Source organism: Pinus tabuliformis, chromosome 2_1, assembly GCF_031772625.1.
Source record: "Pinus tabuliformis cultivar Carrire ecotype Pingquan chromosome 2_1, CPIR1, whole genome shotgun sequence".
Classification (NCBI taxonomy): Eukaryota; Viridiplantae; Streptophyta; class Pinopsida; order Pinales; family Pinaceae; genus Pinus; species Pinus tabuliformis.
The window spans coordinates 576546596-576554634 of NC_142299.1; positions in this window are offsets into that span (position 1 = coordinate 576546596).

Here is an 8039-nt window from a genome sequence, read left to right on the forward strand (position 1 = left end):
TCAAAATCCATAGGCAAATTCAGTACATAAATCTATTTTCTCTCATGGAAGCTATGGGATATTTAAAACTTCATCATAGAAATCTAATTGCTTTGGAATAATTGGTGAGAAACAAACAAAAAGAGTGAGTTCTAAATGTTCAAATCCAAAATTGAGATTGCTATGGTCTTGTATTTCATTTATATTTGTTCAATCTCCAAAGAAAACTGGGAAGTGATAATTAATGAGAAATAATCACGTTATGATCAACAAAGTAAAATTAGTTGTTGGGAGTAGGTTACTTGAGCAATATCTTAGACATTCAGCTAAATAGGTCACAAAGTTTATCATTATGAACATTAATGTAGGAAAGATGCACCTTTTTGGTTGTGCAGAAAAAATAGATTTATAATTCAAAACCGTAGAAATTTTATCATGTATATTGAGAATGTTTATGTTTAGATTTAATAACAAGGTTCCAAGTCATTAAGACAAAAATTTTCCAATTATTCAAGACAAACTCAATTAATTATCAATTTAATAATAAAAAATAATTTCCATTTTTTTCCTTATGACTTTATAAAAGGGATATTGTGTCCTTATTCAGTTTGTGGAAGGCAGGGAATATGATTCTCAATACAACTTAAATGAGCGTTTTGCTATTGAATATGGCATTGAATGAGCTAGAATTCCTTGTGGATTTCCAGTATTTTTGTTGCCAACTCCAAAAGTCCTGCAAAGGTGGACGTTAAAGCTTTTGCCAAGAGATTTTTCATCATCCAGAAAAGGTAAAGGGTCTAGTGGACCTGGTTTTATCAACCTTTGGTATCGAGGTTAGGGATGAGATCTTGCCATTCATTTAGCTCCAGTTCATTATCTATTGCCTGTTGCTTCAATTCATTGTCCCAATTCGAAATAATATAATGAGCCCGTGGGTGTGCGTTAGTCCGATAAGGCCGAGTTGCTTCCAAGATTAAATCATTGTTATTTCTACGACCCCAATTTTGGGTGGTTTGAGGTTGAGCTTGAGTTCTTCCACAACCACAACCCTGGCCTTGGCTACGACCTTGACCACCCCTTACATTTCTCCCTTGGGACGAAAGAGTGAGGAGAAAGAACATTAGGGAAAATATTGGACTTGAGGGATGCACTTTGGAGGGAAAGTAAATATGATAGATGCACTAACAACCCAACAGACTACAGACTCAAAGAGTTAGAGACCAAACGAACTGCAAGATACTAAATGAAAATTCATTATATGGCAATATACCTAAATGTCTTTGTGTTAAGGGGAGAAAGCTCCTTGAGAATTAAACAAACTCTATTACGAGTGATGCCCTACCAAAGGCTATCGAAATAAAGTGCAGGAGTTTGTTGGCAAGGAAACATAATGCAAAGAGGTAAAGGGACTAGGCTAGGATGGATTGGTCCTTCAACTTGCTTGGTTGTTATTGCGGCAATATGCAAAGCTTTTTCACCTTCAAGAGAAAGGAAGTTAAGGATGATACTGTTCAACAGAAAGAGCTTGCAGTTTATTTTAGTCATAGCAACCTTCAAAAATTCCATTTAAGGTTGGCTTTGCTGAATACCATGGGTGTTTGTTATAAGGGATGGAGCTTTAGTACAACAGCTAACTTTTCTTGATGACTATTGGAAAGTGAACCCCCGCAACCATTCAACAAAGGTACAACAAGTTCTGCAGGCATGTGAAAGGCAGCTGCAGGATGCCAAAAAATTGAATTATGATTTTGACTTCAGAAATCCTTTTGTTGGTGGTGCAGCAACTTTTACACCTATATACCATGGTCAATCAGAAGGATGTGTCCTATCCATATTGTACAACATGCTTTGTTCCAGTCATACAACGAAATATCTGCCCTATATGTGAGCTTTCCATTGTGGGTTCCGATGTTTCTAGGTGCTAAATGTGCATCTTTATTTCAAGAAATTTCATTACCCATGCATATTTCCATATCAATATTGCACTCTCTACCTTTGAGAGCCACGTTGAGAGATATGGCAGGACAATCACTAACAAGTCTTGGACAGACTTGAGGGTCTTCTTAAGAGACTGGAGGAGGCTGTTTATTGATCACTGAAGTGATAGTAGAAGTAAAACTTTCCATGTTTTTTCATTGTTGACAATTTGAAATTTCAGTCTGTGTTTTTGCTTCCCTTTCTCAGTCTCAGACGATGAAAAGTGCCAGTAATTTAGCTTTAGGTCTCGAGAATTTTTGATAGAACCCCCTGGGTGTTTATCCTATCTTTATCATGCAAGTGTTCTAGTGGTTTGTCTGAGTAGAAACAGGCACTAGGGTCTTATTATTCAACACCAGAAAGCAATGCAATTGTTTGAATGCTTTTTCATATGTAGGTCCTGTTAGAATCAGAACTGGTCAAATCGCCCCATTGGACTGGGCATGGTATTGAACCAGCCTGCTGACTAGACTGGTACCTAACCAGTACAGACTGGCCCTAATTGGCTGGACAAGAGACTTAAATTTTTATGAATTTTCTGAATGAATTTTCTTGTACATGCACAACAAAGTTGGTTTATTCTTTTGATGATGACTATAGATGCAAAGTAAACATTCGTGAATTTTTCTTAATGCCTGGAAATAACAATCCTCTCTTAATTATGACTCAAAATTTATAACTCTGAAGTTGTTATGTGTTTGAATGAAAACTATTTTACAAAATGCTTAAAAGAATTGGTTTGCATCTATATAACAGTATTCATGTCTATACTTGTATGTTGGCCATAGGGCTTTAGATTTGGGTTTCTATCTTTGTTTACACGGGTATTCTAAGTTCAGAACGTAACATCACTTTTACACTAGAAAGGCTTGGAAATTCTATAGCCAGCTGTTTGTGCTACATGCACTTGAAAAGGTGTCATTTATTTGCTGAAACCAAGGCATCTTTTAATGCAATTGACTCACAGCAGGAAGGAAAGCTATGACACAATTTAGATTTGCATTATTTGTATATTTACCTGTCTATATGCTGAAAATTTAGTAGTGGGTTATATTATATTCACGCTGCCTAGGAAACTTACACCATGTGGCCTCATTCCTAATCTCAAACTAAACCTCGCAGCCAAACACCGCTTCATCTCAAGAACAAATTATAAGGCCTTTAGGGCTTCAACATCTAGGACTCTTTGGTCTTCCTTTTTCTTTGGAGGCAAGGTCGTTTGAAACTCAATGCATGTTATATTAGGATCCAAGGGACCAAACTTGGCGTATAAAGAAAAAGCACTACTTTCTAAACATGTTTTTATTACCAAACTAGGTGCACCAAACCTTTTTTAAATCCCGAACACTAGTAGTAAAATTATAGCATTTCATAGTAAGTCGTCCTCTGTAGCTGATATCAGAGAAAGAGATTGCTGCAGCAGCAGAAGGAGAGATTACCATGGGAAGCAGAGGGTTTCAAGAAACAAAGAACTGATACTGATAAGGGGAGTAGGTCGTTTTTCCAGATCGAAAATGTATCACAAAAGGGTTATTTGGGCCCTCAAGGAAAAGAACGGGGGCAGTTTTTCCCAGCATGCCAAACAATAAAAAATGTATCACAAAAGAGGTATTTGGGCCCTTAAGGAAAAGAACAGGGCAATTTTTCCCAGCATGCCAAACAACCGCAGGTGCCCAAATCCGATGAAAACCCTCCCAAATTCTATCTTGCAGAATATGTGTTTGAGTACCCAGATGCTCAAAAACTGAGATTGCTAAACCTATCAATCGCAATTCTCAAAAAGAGTAATGGGAAATTGGGAATCCAAGGCTTATGATGAAAAAAATCTTAACCTTATGCGTGGCGCTTGCGTCAGAGCTCTGGAATAGTGAAGACAGAGGTAATCAATGGGGAGAAGAGGAACTTAGGTCTTTAAAATTACTAAATTTAGATGTAAATTAAAATGTATGGTTTTTATTTTTTGATGGCTCTAAGTTGAGTTCATGAGCAAGGTCTAGATGCACTCGTAGAGATCTTAAAGGATACAAATATTTGATGTCTTGTCACTTGTATTTCCCATGCACAAATAATGTCACTAAGTATGAGGCTTTGATACAATGCCTTAAAAAAGTGATAGATTTGGATGTTAAATAGCTCCAACTAATAAGGATTTACAAGTAGTTATCAAACATTTAGGAAATTCAATTCATTGTATTTTAATCACCTTAAGAATTATAGAGATGAGGCATTGTTTATTATTTCTAATTTTGAAACATTCAATATTAATTATGTACATTGAAGTCAAAATGCAAATGCAAATTTACTTTCAAACACAACTCCTATATTTATACCATTGGAAAACTTTTCTATGGACATGTTTTCTAATGAACAATTTTCCAGACCTTCTATACCAAACAATATTACAAACTAGATATTTTTTGATGATGATGCCCCTATTTTAGAATTCCTCACATAGGGAGATACTTTTAGGGGATCAACCATTGATGAAAATTGACATTGTGATCAACAAATTAATATATTGCCTCTAGATGCAAAACCAAAGAGTGAGAACTTATTTCTTAAATATGTGGTTCAAATCTCTGTAACAAATAATACCCACAAAATATTTATCTAGGTATTGGATATGTGCCTATTGAGAGGGCTACATTTTTTCATTTCCTTAAGGAATTATAAAGACTTTTTTCTCGTAGAATTACACTGATTCAAAGACCCATGACACTAAAATCATTTAGGATGTGATATCATTCAAGAAATATATAAATCCTATTCAACAAACATTCTTAGATATGTATTCAACAATATAATAACAAATGAAAATGAATATAAGAGGAAAAATATTTTTTATCATTCATCATTCCCTGTGGGTATCCAATATGGTCCCTCTTAGGAATAAGAATGGAGAAACCGATATTTTCATTGATTTCAAAAATATCAATAAAGCATTAGATAAATATAACCTTGTTCCAACTGTGGAACACATCCTCTAGTGTATTTTAGGTTCTAAAATTTTGTCTATGTTGGATGATTTTTCTAACACCCCAATTCCAACCCCTCGATTCTCAATAACATGTACATGCAAAGATTAGGCTAGTGGGGGTATCATGCCCATGTGTATGTATGTGTATATGTTTTGGGACCAGAGTATCGATGTGCATATGCTTTTATATGTTTTGAGGCTAAAAAGTTTGGTGTTGCAAATATGATATTTCATGCACACTAATAAACGCATTAGCACTGCAGACCAAATAAGATGAAAAGAGTATGGGGGTAAGACCCCATGTGCATACAAAGTGGGTTTCACATAACTTAATAATTATGATAAAAGTGCATTGGCTTCTCAAAAAAGTCCATGAAATGACTTGAGGGGTGTTAGGTGTCAAAAAACAAACATGCAAATAAAAGTATGTGTGTGGGAGCTACTAAGGGTTAAAGTTGTTATGTGCTTATTTGTGCTAAAGAAAATCTAACATTCGTTAGATTTCTTTCATCTTACAATGTTGTTATTAGCAATACACTTGTGTATGATAGAATGAAATCTAGCATGTGTTAGCTTTCTTTTGCTTGATAATGTTGTTGTTGGCAATAGGCTTGTGTTTTTGCTAAATGTAAATATAACACATGTTAGAATTTTTTCACCTCACATTGTTTTTATGTGCTTGTGTTTGAGCTATAAGGAAATTTAGCATGCATTAGATTTCTTTCATAATGCAATGTTGTGGTTGGAAATTTGGTTGTTTGTGCTAGAAGGAAATATGCTAGAATTCTTTGACCTTGCAATGTTGTTATTGGAATTTTGCATGTGATTGTGTTAGAAGGAAATTTAGCACATGCTAGATTTCTTTTATTGCAATATTGTTATTGGCAATATGTTTCAGTTTGTGCTAGAAGTAAATTTAGTGTGTTATATTTCTTTAACCCTACAATGTTGTTATGTTCTTGTGTTTGTGCTAGAAGGAAATCTAGCATGGGTTATATTTCTTTCATCCTGTAATGTGCTTGTGTTTGTGTTAGAAAGAAATCTAGCATGCACTAGGTTTCCTTGCCGTGTAATGTTGTTGTTGTCAACATGGTTGTGTTTGTGCTAGAAGTAAATCTAGCGCGAGCTATAATTATTTCACCTTATAATGTTTGTGTTTGCGTGTGTTTATACTAGAAGAAAATCTAAAACACATTGATTTTTTTCACCTTGCAATGTTGTTGTTGGCGATGTGCTTATCATTGGGCTAGAAGGAAATTTTGCATGCACTAGATTTATTTCACAATGCAATGTTTTTGGAAATATGGTTGCTTGTATTAGAAGCAATGTTTTAAAACTCCGACTCCGGTTCAGAAAAAGCCGAGGGTTAGCTCCGACTTCGACTCTGGTTCAGAAATAGCCGAGGGTTAGCTCCGACTTCGACTCCGACTTGGTATCGACTCAACTGGTTTGATTTCAATGACTCAGTAGTTGTAAAAAATACATTAAATATATATATATATATATCTATATATATATATATATATATATATATATATATATATATATATATATATATATATATATATCTATATATATATATATATATATATATATATATATAAAAAACATAATTTTAAAGATTTTCATTCATGTTTCCAAACACAAAGCTTTAGAATATAGAGAGAAGACAACATATGATCAAAGTAGGCTCATGAATGTATCCATTATAACAAAATGGCACCCAGTGCACTGTCCAATACAAAGTTCATACTTAGCCACCACTGCCAGGATTCTTTTCTGCCTCAGCCTAAGGACAATCACTAGACTACAACAACAATAATACCAATTCTCTGCCCCTAATGAAGTCTCAAAACCCTTGATTTAATTCTAGTCAAGCTCCAGAACAATTGGAGGTAAATATGTATTTATTAGTCCATTGCCAGAACGTTTGCCTTTTTAAAAACATTGTATGGCTTAATGCATTGTTTCAGTGTTCTAATTCATGCCACTAGGATAACCATACTTCGGCCTTGTAATTTTCAAAACTTTCTCACAATGATAGATTACTTTAGGGCTATAAATATGTAATAAACAACAACCCAACCATTGATATGTAGGAGGCGGAACAACTTTTGACAAATGTGCTTCAGGATTTTTGTCAAAGAGGCTAGCCGACCAAGTTGTTACCGAGCCGGCCGAGTCATTATCGAGTCGACCAAGTTGTTATCGAGCTGATCGAGTCAATGACTGGCTCGATAACAACTCTACCAGCCATTCCGTTTTGGCCGCCGAGCTGACCCGGCAAGGCATTGGCTCGGTCTGACTCGGCCGAGTCAAAGTCGACTTGGTTGTTTTTTAAAACAATGGCTAGAAGGAATCTAGCATGTGTTTTGTTTCCTTCAGCTTGCAATCTACTTGTGTTTGTGATAGAAATGAATCTAGCATGCACTAGACTTCTTTAGTCCTACAATGTTGTTATGTGCTTGTGTTTGTGCTAGACGGAAATATAACATGCGTTAGATTTCTTTCAAATTGAAATGTTCTTGTGTTTGTGTTGGAATTTTTTTTAGCACAGGCTATATTTCTTATACTCTACAATGTTGTTGTTGGCAACGTGCTTGTATTTGTGGTAGACATAAATCTAGCAGTTGCTAGATTTCTCACTCTACATTGTTGCTATGTACTTGTGTTTGTGCTAACAGGAAATCTAACACATGTTAGATAGATTTTCTTTTACCTTGCTTTAATGTTGTTGTTGACAACATATTTGTGTTTGTGCTAGAAGTAATTCTAGCACATGTAAGATTTCTTTCACCTACCAATGTTGATATGAGTTTTTTTTTTTTTTTGTTATATATTTCTTATGCTTAAATTTATTTCCCCTTCTAATGTTGTTATTACTTTCTAGCACATGTTAGATTTCTTTCACCTACCAATGTTGATATGAGTTTTTCTTTTTTTTCTTATGCTTAAATTTCTTTCCCCTTCTAATGTTGTTATTGGCAATGTGCTTTTGTCTGTACTAAAAATAAATCTAGCATGTGCTACATTTAATTTTCTTTGCAATATTGTCGTTGGAAACATGTTTTTATTTTTGCTAAACATAATTCTAGCACATGCTAGA